Raw genomic sequence first — 13,124 nt, 5'->3', positions numbered from 1 at the left:
TTATCCCCATATTACAGATGAGGAAACTCAAGCTCAGCGATGTTAAATAACTTGTTCAAGGTTGTTAGTGACAAGGTTGCCTCAGTCCATTTAGTGTTGCTATAAATATGTCAGGCTGGGTGATTTATAAAGAAAAAAGGGCTTCTTTGGCTCATGGTTCTGCAGGCTATACAGGAGGCATACAGTTCCAGCATTCATATGGCTTCTAGTGAGGGCTTCAGGCTGTTTCCACTAATGGCCGGAGGCAAAGGAGAGCCACAAGTGCAGAGATCACATAGCAAGAGAGGAAGTAAGAGGGGAGGAAGTGCCAGGTTCTTTTTAATAGCTCTTGGTGGAAACTAACAGAGCAAGGAGGGGCACCAAGACATTCATGAGGGATCCGCCCCCATGACTCAAACACCTCCCATTAGGTCTCACCTCAAACATGGGGATCAAATTTTAACTTGACGTTTGGAAAGTGTATTAGTCTGTTCTCACATCTCTATAAAGAAATACCAGAGACTGGTTAAGTTATAAGGAAAAACGGTTTAATTGATTCACACTTCCACATGGCTAGAGAGGCTTCAGGAAACTTACGATCATGGCAAAAGGAAGCAGGCACATCTTACATGGTGGCAAGCAAGAAAAAGCATGAGGAGCGAGGAGAGGAGAGCCCCTTATAAAACCATCAGATCTTGTGAGAACTCACTCACTATCATGAGAACAGGATGGGGGAACTGCCCCCATGATCCAATCACCTCCCACCAGGTCTCTCCTCAGACATGTGGAAATTATGAGGATTACAATTCAAGATGAGATTTGGATGGGGACACAGCCAAACCATATCAGAGGGACAAACATCCAAACTATAGAAGAGGTGAAGCCTGTACTCAAACCTCCTAATTCTGAGTTCACTGATCTTACCCCACACATAAAAGCCATGAAGATTTATAAGACCAGGATGATTAGACGGTCAGACAGCCAGACCTGTAATCAAATCCAGTTTCTATAGCCAACTCAACTTTTGACTTCGGATAAATTTTTTTAAATCTCTAAAGCCCCATTTGCTCATTTGTAAAATGGAGTTAAAGTGGAAAAACACATGTAAAGAACATGGCACAGAGTGGGCACTTGATAAATATTACCCCCTTTTTCCTCCCTCTCTACTATAGAATCCCTCAAATCTAAGTAAACCACCCACTCTCTGGTTAAACAATTGGGTGATTAGCAGAAATCTAAATAGCTATTAGAAATGCAACTCGGCCAGGCGTGGTGGCTCACGCCTGTAATCCCAGAAATTTGGGAGGCCGAGGCGGGTGGATCACCTGAGGTCAGGAGTTCAAGAACAGCCTGGCCCACATGGTGAAACCCCGTCTCTACTAAAAACACAAAAATTAGCTGGGCGTGGTGGCAGGCGCCTGTAATCCCAGCTACTCGAGAGGTTGAGGCAGGAGAATCACTTGAACCCAGGAGGCGGAAGTTGCAGTGAGCCGAGATCATGCCATCGCACTCCAGACTGGGGAAGAAGAGCAAGATTTCATCTCAAAAAAAAAAAGGAAATGTAACTCACAGAATGTGGAGATACTGATAAAACAACAATAAATGCATTGTCATGGACAAAGACCATGGTAGAAACTGTTGTCACACGTGTACCATTAAAGAATTGGCAAGAAAGTCATTGTTTTTAAAAGTTATGATGTTGAGCTTTTTTTAAAAGGAGGCAGGTCACGTCAAAACTTTATGCTTTGAACTTATTCTCTGCTCTCGAATTAATGTGGTTCATTGCCTCCAAACATAAAAAAATTTTAAACACATCAAAGAGATATGAACTGTGGTGAGACTTGGGACTCCTCAGTGTGTGTACCTTAGCAGCTATCATGTTCCTCTTGGGCCAGAAGCAAAAGAGCCACCAAGATCCTTTGTGTGTCTGTGCCACAAGAGAAATTCTGACTCCTTTACAACTCCTCTCTGCTAGCCCAGTTATCCCTTTGGATGAGGCTAGGGCAGGGGTGCTCATGGATTGACATCAGCAGGGGATGGGCCCAAATGTGGGGTGAGGAGCTGCACTCCTTGCCGAAGAGAAGCATAAACTCAGACTAAGAAAAGGTGCTATAGTCCGGAGGCATGCTTGGGTCTAACATCAGAAAATTATGCAATTATCAAATTTAATGCTAAAAATATTAAAATACATAACATGATTTAGAACATTTCTTCAAATTTCAACTTAATGCCAGGGAACTGCGTGTTAATAACTACTTTATACATGTGATTCTGGCTCCTGGCACAATCATGCAGGACTGGGGTTGTGTTATTGCATATGTGGGAGGTTATTAAATGCTTTATAATGATTATGTTAAAGGTCATATTCCTCGTACACATAACTTCACTTACTATTATGAGTTAGACGGGTACATGAGTAGACAATGGTCTTCTTCCATTAAATGCAAACTCGCTGAAATTACTATTTAAGTTGCCAGGCCGAATAAGTAAAGAGATCAAATTAATGAGGATGAAGTTGTATAATCAGTTTATAAAACAGATCATGCTGAGGTCAAGGCTGACATCACCAGCTCCCACACATCTAACTACACCTAAAAAGGTGGCTCTTCTCTTTATTACCACTACCACTGCTCTAATTCAAGCTGTTTCTTACTTCTCTTCCATTCACATATAGCTGACAAATCATTTATCTTGGCAAACACCAATCTGATCCTGTCACCCATCTCAGAAACTTCTGCAGTCTTCCCACTGCTTGAGGGACAGAGGCTCAACTCCTCAGGAGGGCATTCATGGTATTCCTAAGTTTGGACCATTCTTCTAATTCAAGGATTTTCAACCCTGGATGAACATCAGAACCATGAGGGGAGCTTTAAAAAATAAACAGGCTTATGTCCCACACCCTGAAACTCTATTTACTAGTTCTGGGCTAAGATCTGGGGACTTAATATCTTTAAAAATATCTATGGATGACTCTTACCTACTGCCAGGATTGAACCAGTGGTCTAATTCCCCACCGCCCTCCCATTGTTTCAGCCAACATGAATTAACCCTTCTGCTCCACTCAGTAATGCTTTGTTTGCTTGTGCTGCCAGTCCTCTATTCATGCTGTTAATCCAACCTGGAATATCATTTCCTCTCTAGCTGTTTCTTTTTTTTTTTGAGATGGAGTTTCACTCTTGTTGCCCAGGCTGGAGTGCAATGGTGCAATCTCGGCTCACTGTAACCTCTGCCTCCTGGATTCAAGTGATTCTCCTGTCTCAGCCTCCTGAGTAGCTGGGATTACAGGAGCATGCCACCATGCCTGGCTAATTTTTGTATTTTTAGTAGAGATGGGGTTTCATTATATTGGTCAGGCTGGTCTCAAACTCCTGACCTCAGGTGATCCACCCGCCTCAGCCTCCCAAAGTGCTGGGATTACAGGCATGAGCCACCATGCCCGGCCTAGCTTTAGTACTATTCTTCTAAAACTAAGTGAAATCCCACCAGTATCCTTACAACCATGGGGATATAATATTTCCATTCTGAGAATCCAAAAGGCATTTTTTATGTTTATGAAGCATTTTATGTCAATTAATCACATATTGTTTTCAATGTGAATGTTTAATATTATTCTCCCTATATTTCAGACTTCCCAGGGAAGGCAAACTTTATTTATTTATTTATTTGAGATGGAGTCTCACTCTGTTGCCAGGCTGGAGTGCAGCGGTGAGATCTTGGCTCAGTGCAACCTCCGCCTCCCAGGTTCAAGTGATTCTCATGCCTCAGCCTCCTGAGTAGCTGGGACTACAGGTGCCTGCCACCACGCCAGGCTAATTTTTTGTGATTTTAGTAGAGATGGGGCTTCACCATGTTAGCTAGGATGGTCTCGATCTCCTGACCTCGTGATCCGCCCACCTTGGCCTCCCAAAGTGCTGGGATTAGAGGCATGAGCCACTGCGCCAGCCCGAAGGCAAACTTTATATAACATCTTTTGTTCCCACTTCCTAGCCCCTAGCATTGACCACAGTATTAAGCATAAAGTAGACACTCATGTGCTCAATACTTATGACTGAATAAATTATCTGAAATTTATGAAGTGTTTTCTCTTACAGCCTGACAACCTTAACCGTCAACCTTGAGGGTTGTTTATGTACATACTGATGTTTTTCTTACCAGAAGCATTATTATGCTTATGTAAATGAGAATCACTTGTCCACAAAAACTGATGTGATGTCAAATACAGGGGTGATACCTGTAAATGTGTTTTTTTCCTATAGATAGAAGTATTTTCTATGTTTATATATTCAATTCCCATAAGTTTGTATCACATCCAAAAGGAGGAAGCAGTAAAATAGTCCCTGATCTGTCAATACCTGACTTACAAACAACCCACTCATGTGAAAGGATAGAGAAAACCCCATTTACCATCCTAATCAACCGTGGGAAAGATCAGAAGAGCAAGTGTCCCTTTGCCCTCAATTTAGGTGACATGAGAGTAACAGCAATCTATAGGTAAAAGTCTCTCCTGTAAATACTGAAAACCAAGAAGCTTCTGATGGTAGAATAGCCAACACTGTCAGAGCCCCAGCTCAGACTCTCCTACTGTTCAACCTGCCCAGAAACTTTCTGTCCTGTTCCTAGAGCATGGGAGATATATTTTCATATCCAGAGCTACAATCTCTCCACAAAACAGCATTGTACACCATGGCTGCCCATAGTGAAAGGAGTGCTGGTACTTATGAGTTAAATAGTCTTGGGAGGGCTGGCTGAGAACCTAACCACTATTTATAACATTGTTTTTGTGGAAAAACGCATTCTGCATTCCAAACAACAGAACTAGACATGAACTTTTGGAATACAGTGTATTTCTTCAGTCAGGAACTGACTGTATCTTGTTAACTGCACTAGGGTCAGTATTTTCCTAGGGTAAGATGGCAACTAGGAGTGCAGAACAAAAATGGTTGCCAAGAATATGGAACATATGCATTTATATGGATGAAAGACAAAGGAAATGATGAGAGAAAAAGCCAAGCACACTCTTATTACATAAATATTTACTAAGCATTATTAAAGGCTATGGTGAAAGCTGTAGGAGACAAAAATCAGACAAGATCTTTGATTTTATAGTTCTTACAATGTATGGTGGGAGATAAGACAAACATAAATACAAACAATAAAGCTGCACGGTAAAATATGCCACAATAGTGACACAAACAAAACATCAGATGACACTGGCAGAGAGAGAAAGAACTAGTGCTTCTAGCTGGAGTAATCAGGGAACATGTCATAGAGAGGCTTGCACAGGGTTTCAATGTGCAGAGGAAACAGAGTCAGGGCAGCAGGGGACATCACAGGCAGGAAGGCCAGTACAAGTCAAGACAGATGCATGAAGAACAAGGAGACTTCAGAGTACAGGAAAAGCCCAGTTGGCTTAAGTGGGGTATGTTTTCAGGACCTTGGTGGGGGGCTTTGAATGCCAGGCAAAGGAACACAGATTCCATCCAAGAGGGAGTTGGAAGCCATTAAAGCATTTTAAAATTACTAAAAGTAGTTCTATATGCAGGTTTATCTAACAATGAACACAGGACAGGGGAAGAGAGAATGAATACAGAAAGATTATTAGGAGATCACTGTAAGAGTTGAGGGTGATTAAGATGACCTTTCAAAGATTTTTTTACACTAACAGTTAATAAACATTTAAGGTTCAAGTGCTAGTTAATTAACAAAGTACTTCTTTAAATAAGAACATATAAATAATTTAGAAAAGTTGCATAAAGACTTAAAAAACTAAATATATATATATAAAAGCTATAATACAAAAGCATGTTTAGCACTTAGGATTTTTCAACTAGACTTGATACAAATACAAGGATGATTTTAATGTGTTAGTCTCATTTAGACAAATAACACCATGAGTTTAAAACTGAACAATTTATTTTATTTTATTTTTCTGATATGGAGTCTCACTCTGTTGCCCAGGCTGGAGTACAGTGGTATGATCTCAGCTCACTGCAACCTTGGCCTCTAGGGCTGAAGCAATTCTCCTGTTTCAGCCCCCAGAATAGCTGGGACTACAGATGTCTGCCACCATGCCCAGCTAATTTTTGTAGTTTTGGTAGGGATGGGGTTTCACCTTGTTGGTCAGGCTGGTCTCGAACTCCTGACCTCAGGTGATCCACCCATCTCGGCCTCCCAAAGTGCTGGGATTATAGGCGTGAGCCACCATGCCTGACCAGAACATTTTATTTTTATAAGCATGTGAAATTTAATAAGAAATCATTTTCCCACTATCTCCCAAGACCAGTGATTCAACATACCAGGTGACTAGAAGATATGCTGAGAAATTTGAGAGTTGAGATGTCCAAGTTAGCGAACTTAATTCTTTGCATTTTAAATAAACCTTAAGCTGGTACCAAGCTAGATGTGAGCAGACTTACCTGAAGTGATTTGACTTAGCAAATGTCTTCTAACTTTAACACTTCAGTACTGGATGGGAAATGGCATTCATTTCTATCTGAAAACAAATGCAGTGGAAATAACAAAATTAAAAAGAATTTCTACGTACCTTATAGAAGCCAATCAGATGATTGCGCCTGAAAGACCATAAAAGAGTTATATGAAGTTCTATAAAATTTACAGTTCTGATACCATGTATAATTTGAGAATCTAAAATAAAAATCTCAAGCTGTGCTCAAAGACTTCTAAAATAGGAGATATATTGTCTTCACTTATTTTTATGTCAACCTCCTAAAAATTTTAGAAAACATATTATTAGATATTTAACCCTGATTTAAACTGAATTATTTAAAATTTAGCTGGCATTTGTGCCCTACTCAGTATCATAGGGAACAGGGAGCCATGAAGTTGAATAAGAGACAGTTCTTGTCCTTAAGAAATACAAACCGCCATAAGAGGCAAACACGAAAAACTCTATATTGAGGTAGATGTAGTAAGTGCTACAAGTGACACAAGGCACTGTGGGATTTTGGAGTATGTTAATTACTATAAGGAAAATGTGGGAAGGCTCTGACTTATGGACTGAATACAAACAGAAAGAGGGAAATGGGGAGGGAGGTCTATAAGGACTAGGATTTGGGGCTGAGATTATATTGTAAGAAGCTGCATGCTAGAGTCAGTACATGGGGCTTTATTTTGTATATAAAGAGACATCAAGGGTGTTTGGCAGAAAACACATTCAAATTTGTATTGTAAAAGATGGCTCTGGCTTTCAAGTGTAAGTTACCATGAGAAAATTCAAAAAGCAGTAAGATCCATTTTGTTACTACAGTAGTCAAGATGAGAAGAAATCAGAGTAACTGCAATAAAAGTAAAAAGTTTAAAATTCTCTGAAGATATACTTGAAAATGAGAAGCATAATAACCACCTAAACAATTATGCAAGACTGAGACCTGAAACCATCACCAACATTCAGTTATACGGTTACAAACGTAGGATTCTTAGGCCACAATAGACCTTTCTTTCCGATCAGAACCATGCATTGTTTACATCAACCATGAACTTAAGAAATCAGCCAATCCAATGACTCGCTTCATTTCTGATAACCTGTCCTAGAATTTCGGAGCTCCAATCTATAATACAAATCTTACACAAATTTTCTCTAAGGAGGTATCATTTCAGAATCATCCGTGTAGTCTTATTTACTGCACTAAGTCAATAGAACAGTTTGCACATCTCCTAAAAGGTTTATTTATTTCAGAAGGGGCCTTCCACAAAATACGGATATCTATCAATGAAGTCACGAAAGAAGAGCAAAAGAAGAACGTGCCCAGTCCTGTCTTTTCAGGGCAGAAGAACTGAGAATAATTTACCAGTCACTGGGAATCTTTGGAATACGTTTCAGAAAGGCAAGAGAAGTAAACAAAGACTTCAATAATTGGCAAATTTTTTTAAAGGAGAAAAAGTGGAATTAATCAATTTCAGTCTTCTAAGAAGTCTGGCATACTTTGAAAGTGAAGCTGAATCTTTAACAAGGTTTTCGTCGTTGGTGGTTTTTTTTTTTTTTTTTTTTTTCATTTTTAATGCTAGTAACAGGAAGAAATATAAGGGAGATTGCTAAATAATGGAACAAATTCAAGAGAAGACGGGAACAGGAGCTTTAGTGCAGTTAATCATGTTAAAGAGGAGAAACAGTTGTTTCTCTACGGTTAGAAATAGAAGAAAGGATAGGTGATGAATATAAACATTTTGTGTGTAAGGCAGTAAAGTTGAGGGAGTTTAGACCCAATCACAAGACCATCTATTGAGACAGAGGGAAAGAGGGAAAGGGAGGAGGAGAGAATGGAGAAAAAGAGATGGAGAGAAAGTATATGAACAGAAAAAAAATTTGAATTTAAGAGTTTAAAAGAAAAAAATTGCCAGAGAATAAGAAAACAGAAAAGAGGGGCTTTCAGTATTTAAGATACTGAAACAATTCTGGCTGGCAAAACACTGTGAGTTCTGAGTATCAGAAACTCAAAAATATGAATTTGGAGAAACAGATTATAGTCACATGGTATGGGTTGACATTACTTTCAAGCCCGGTGGTGACACCACTGAAGAATTTGGAGCACTGTCCTGGAAGTCAACCAGTAACAGGAAGTAGAAAAGGGAGATGGTAGTGAAAGAGTTACAAGAAAAGGAACTAATGAACAAAGGTGGCATGCCGAGCCTTGAACTGATACTGGTAAGCAAAGGTACAAATCAAGCCTCCTTTAAAAACTAGGATTTTTTAAATGCCATGCTTTTTCTTGAGATGGTTAAAAAAAAAAAAAAATTACAGCCTTTGAATGCCAGGTTTAAATTTCTAGGGAAGAGAAGGGAAAACAGGTATGAGAAAAGATCAAAGTTATAAAACTTGTTCACAATAGAGCATAAGGTCCAAACAACATAAGGAACTGAAAGTAAGTCAGCAGTGGACTGTGGGTTCCATCTGAACTGGGAAGGCATGACTGCTTGGAAAAATGGACCATAATAAGACTAGGACGTCACCTAAGTTGTAGGTGACAAAACACCAACCTTTCTCCCTCTTTCTGACACATCTGTTTGGTGAGAAAGGGCAAAAGACTGGCCACATGTGTCATCAGTCTTTGACTCTCAGAACTTGCTTGCCCAAATGCAAATACATTGTCCAGTCATCTACATAGTAAACGCTACAGGAAAAGTTAAGTCTATCCAATTTGAAGGGGTAGGAAGACAAGATGCAAAGCTAGGTGTATTCTTTTACCTAGTTTCTCCATAAACAAAACTGACATTTTCATTCTCATCTTAAGTCTACTTCTTAAAGAGTTCAAAAGAAAGAATAAAAAAGTGATATAATTAATTGGTCCCTTCAAACTCCAACAACAGGGATGTAAAGTAAATAAACGGAAAGTATGAAGAAAACCATATGGGGGGTGGGTTGAGGGGAGAACTCGTCAGCTACAGTGGTTTTAAATTTCTAGACACACTCAAGGACTTAATACTGAGACCCAATTTAGTTGATGAATGCCACTGGAGGTGGGGAGATTTCTAATTAAGGAGTCGATACCTCTAACAGATATAGCAGTATTCAGATTTTTTACTTCTGTCGCCCAGGTTGGAGTGCAGTGGCGTGATCTTGGCTCACTGCAAGCTCTGCCTCCTGGGTTCATGCCATTCTCCTACCTCAGCCTCCCAAGTAGCAGGGACTACAGGCGCCTGCCACCACGCCCGGCTAACTTGCTGTATTTTTAGTAGAGACAAGGTTTCACCGTGTAAGCCAGGATGGTCTCAATCTCCTGACCTCGTGATCTACCCACCTCGGCCTCCCAGAGATTTTTTACTTCTTTTGAGTCATTTTTATGTTGTATTTTTCAAGGGAAAGTGCTAAATAATGGAACAAATTCAAGAGAAGATGGAAAAACAATGTTAGTGCAGTCATATTAAAGAGGAGAAACAGTTGTTTCAAAGAATCTGTTTATTTCATTAAACTGTCAAATGTATTGACATAAAATTGTTCATAATATTTTCTTATCCCTTATATATTTCCTGGATCTCTATTAATATTTCCTGTTTATTCTTATATTGTTAATTTGAACTTTCATTTTTTTTTCTCAGTAGGGGTTTATCAGTTTTGTTAATCTTTTCAAAGAAACAACTTTTGGTTATGTTGATTTTTTCTACTTTACACCTAGTACTCTTCCAGATTTTTTTTTTTTTTAACTGACATTCTGCCTACTTGTTCTATCAATTGAGAGAAAAGTGAGAAAGAGAAGTGTTGAGATAACTAACTGTAATAGATTTATCTATTTCTCTTTTCTGTTCTGTCCATTTTTGCTTCAAGTATTTTAAGGCTCTTATTATTAGGCTTATAGACATTTAAAATTATGTCTTTTTAATTAATTGATTCTTACATCATTATGAAATATTTCTCAATACTGCTAGTATTATCTCATGTTTTGAAGTTTATTTTATTTGCTATTAATATACCTCCCTCCAGTTTTCTTAATAATTAGTACCTGCATGGTATCTCTTTTGATTATTTTACTTTTAACCGCTTAGTATATATTTGAAGGGAATATTTTGTAGACAGTATAGTTAGGTCTCGCTACTTTATCCAGCCTGATGATTGCTGTCTTTAGAATATTTAGATGATTTAAACTTAATGTAATTATTTATATGGTTGGATTTGAATGAATTATCTTGTTATTTTCTATTTGTCCCAATCTGTTCTTGTTCCCTTTTCCCTTTTTTTCTGCCATATTTGAAATAGAATTTTTTTAGTTTTCCATTTTATCTCCACTACTGGCCTATTATAAATATACTTGTATCTTTGTAGTTTTAGTGATTGCTCTCATGTTTAAAATATGCACATTTAACCTGCCACAACATAACTTCAAATATTATACCACTTTACATACAAAATATAAAAACTTCATAATAAAATTTATCTATTTCTTCCTTCCTGTCTTTTGTGCTACTGTCATCATAGTCTAACTACTGTAGGACCATCATAGTCTAATTACTGTAGACTACATAGTCTAACATGTAGAGAAGCTATATGCAGGTCCTCGGGTTGACAGTCTCAGATAAAACTAGGTTTTGGGTTATCTTTGCCAAAGTGCCAGAAATGTGATTACAGCTGTCTTCAATCCTCCAGACCCCACTGAGCTCATTCTCGAGTTGAAGGCCACCAAGTGATCTCAGGTGATGCTACATGAAGAAGAATAACCACCGGCTGAGCCTGCCCTTTTCTCTGGCCCACAAATTGTGAGGTACAATAAAATGGCTGTTGTCTTAAGGGGATGTGTTTAGGTAATTTCTTACACAGAATTAGAGAACCATAACAGAATCTAGTAAAGGGAAGTGGAATTCTGTAATAAAATCTTAAAATATGTGGCATTGGTTTTGGGACCAGAGGTGAGCAGAAGCTGGAAGTGACTTAAGAAGACTGTTAGTGAAGGTTTGAACAACATTAATGAAAACCTTATGGAGGACAGAGGAATAACTCTTCTTATGCAGTGGGAAGTTTGTAACACTGTTCCTCACATGAAATAGAAAAGACAAAATAAGCTGGGTGCGGTGGCTCACGCCCGTAATCCCAGCACTTTGGAAGGCTGAGGTGGGCGGATCACAAGGTCAGGAGTTTGAGACCAGCCTGGCCAACATGGTGTCACCCCTTCTCTACTGAAAATACAAAAAATTAGCTGGGCGTGGTGGCAGGCACCTGTAATCCTAGCTACTCAGAAGGCTGAGGCAGGAGAATCGCTTGAACCCGGGAGGCGGAGGTTGCAGTGAGCCAAGATCGCACCACTGCACTCCAGCCCAAGCAACAATGTGAGACTCTGTCTCAAAAAAAAAAAAAAAGAAAAAGAAAAAGAAAAAGAAAAAATATACCCCCATAAAGTGGTACACTTGGCTAAGAAGATTTCTAGGCAAAAGGTTGAAAGTGGTGGTCTCTTTTAGCTACCTATAAGTTATGCATACACAAACTGATGAAAGAACTGTTTCATTTTCAAGTAGAATTTGGAGGAAAATTTTTAAAGAACCAGGACTTGATCTTTTCAAAACTAAACAGTTTCTCATCCCCATTATCTCTAGAGAGAAAAGTAAGAAAAAGCTTCAGAGTTACAGAATTACCATTAAGGCTTGGGGCCTACTACCAGTAAAACATGATTTCAGGATAAAAATCTCTACAGCATGGCTGTAAAACACCTTATTGAGACAGAAAAACTAAAATCGTATCTAGTTTGGTTCTAAGAATCTAGTTCGGTTCTAAGAATCTTAAGAGTATGACACTTAGATTCTGTTCTAAGGCAAAAGGCCTCCAAGAATCTTGATGATGTGCACTTTGGACTCTTAAATAGACAGAAAAGTTCATAGGAATATTATGGGTGTTGTTTCAAAATACCTTGACTCAGTGTGAAAGAAAAAAAATGCCTCTCTAAAATAAATGTGGGTGGGCCTCTGATTAATGGAGTGGGCTACAATTTGATACACAGGAAACCCATAAAGTTTTAAAAAACATTACATCAGCTTGCGCTGAAAGGGACAGAGATAGTGCAAAATGAAAACAGGCTTTTGGACTGTCAAATTTCTCCAGGCAGAAAGGCTGAAAAGGCTACTCAGTTGCAAAAAATGACTATTTCTTACAGAAAAAGGATGACTCTAAATTGAGAGAGCAAAACCTGGAGCCAGGGAGAATCATTATCAGGAGGCAAGAATAGCCTAATAAAAGAACTAACATCAGGATATGAAAATTTCTATGGACCAGTGAAGCTATATGTCTCCTGTTTCCCTATTTGTGGATGGAAATGTTTACTGCAGCTATTCTATGACTGCTTCTTCATTGTATTGTTGGGTAGGTGTCTCTTCAGCTACACCTGAGGAGATTCCTGAGCAGTATACTTGTTGGAAATAACAAGTTCTTGAACTTTAAGATTCGGGGTAAAGAAGCGTTGGAAAGGAATTTTGGGATTCTTGGAAGTGGGTGAGTATATAAGGAACACAGGAAGAGACTGAATCATTTGTGACTGGATAGTGGACTGTGGCAGATTAAAGATGGCCACAAATGTTTTGATACTTCTTCCATTGAAAGGTCATGCCTATGACTTCTCTCACTAAAACTGAGAGGACTCTGTGACTCCTTTGACCAGCAGAACATAGTGGAAGTGATATGGTACCATTTTTCAGTTTTAGGCTTTAAGACA

General features: G+C 38.9%; 1 protein-coding gene across 33 annotated transcripts in view; it reads right to left on the bottom strand.

Moving 5' to 3' along the window:
- Window positions 1-13,124, bottom strand: part of ZNF438 (zinc finger protein 438) — a 177,765-nt gene that overhangs the window by 88,344 nt on the left and 76,297 nt on the right. For 25 of the 33 annotated variants that reach the window (XM_073018873.1, XM_073018885.1, XM_073018876.1 and 22 more), the window contains one exon: window positions 6,396-6,472. The exons of 1 other annotated variant lie outside the window; for it this stretch is intronic. The gene's annotated coding sequence lies outside the window, so the exon portion shown is untranslated. Of the gene's footprint in view, window positions 1-6,395; window positions 6,473-6,523; window positions 6,552-13,124 lie in introns of those variants that run through there. 7 more of the 33 variants (XM_073018896.1, XM_073018892.1, XM_073018893.1 and 4 more) reach the window with 3 other exon arrangements.

This window comes from Chlorocebus sabaeus, chromosome 9, assembly GCF_047675955.1.
Source record: "Chlorocebus sabaeus isolate Y175 chromosome 9, mChlSab1.0.hap1, whole genome shotgun sequence".
Lineage (NCBI taxonomy): Eukaryota > Metazoa > Chordata > Mammalia > Primates > Cercopithecidae > Chlorocebus > Chlorocebus sabaeus.
This window is presented reverse-complemented; position numbering and strand designations above follow the sequence as displayed.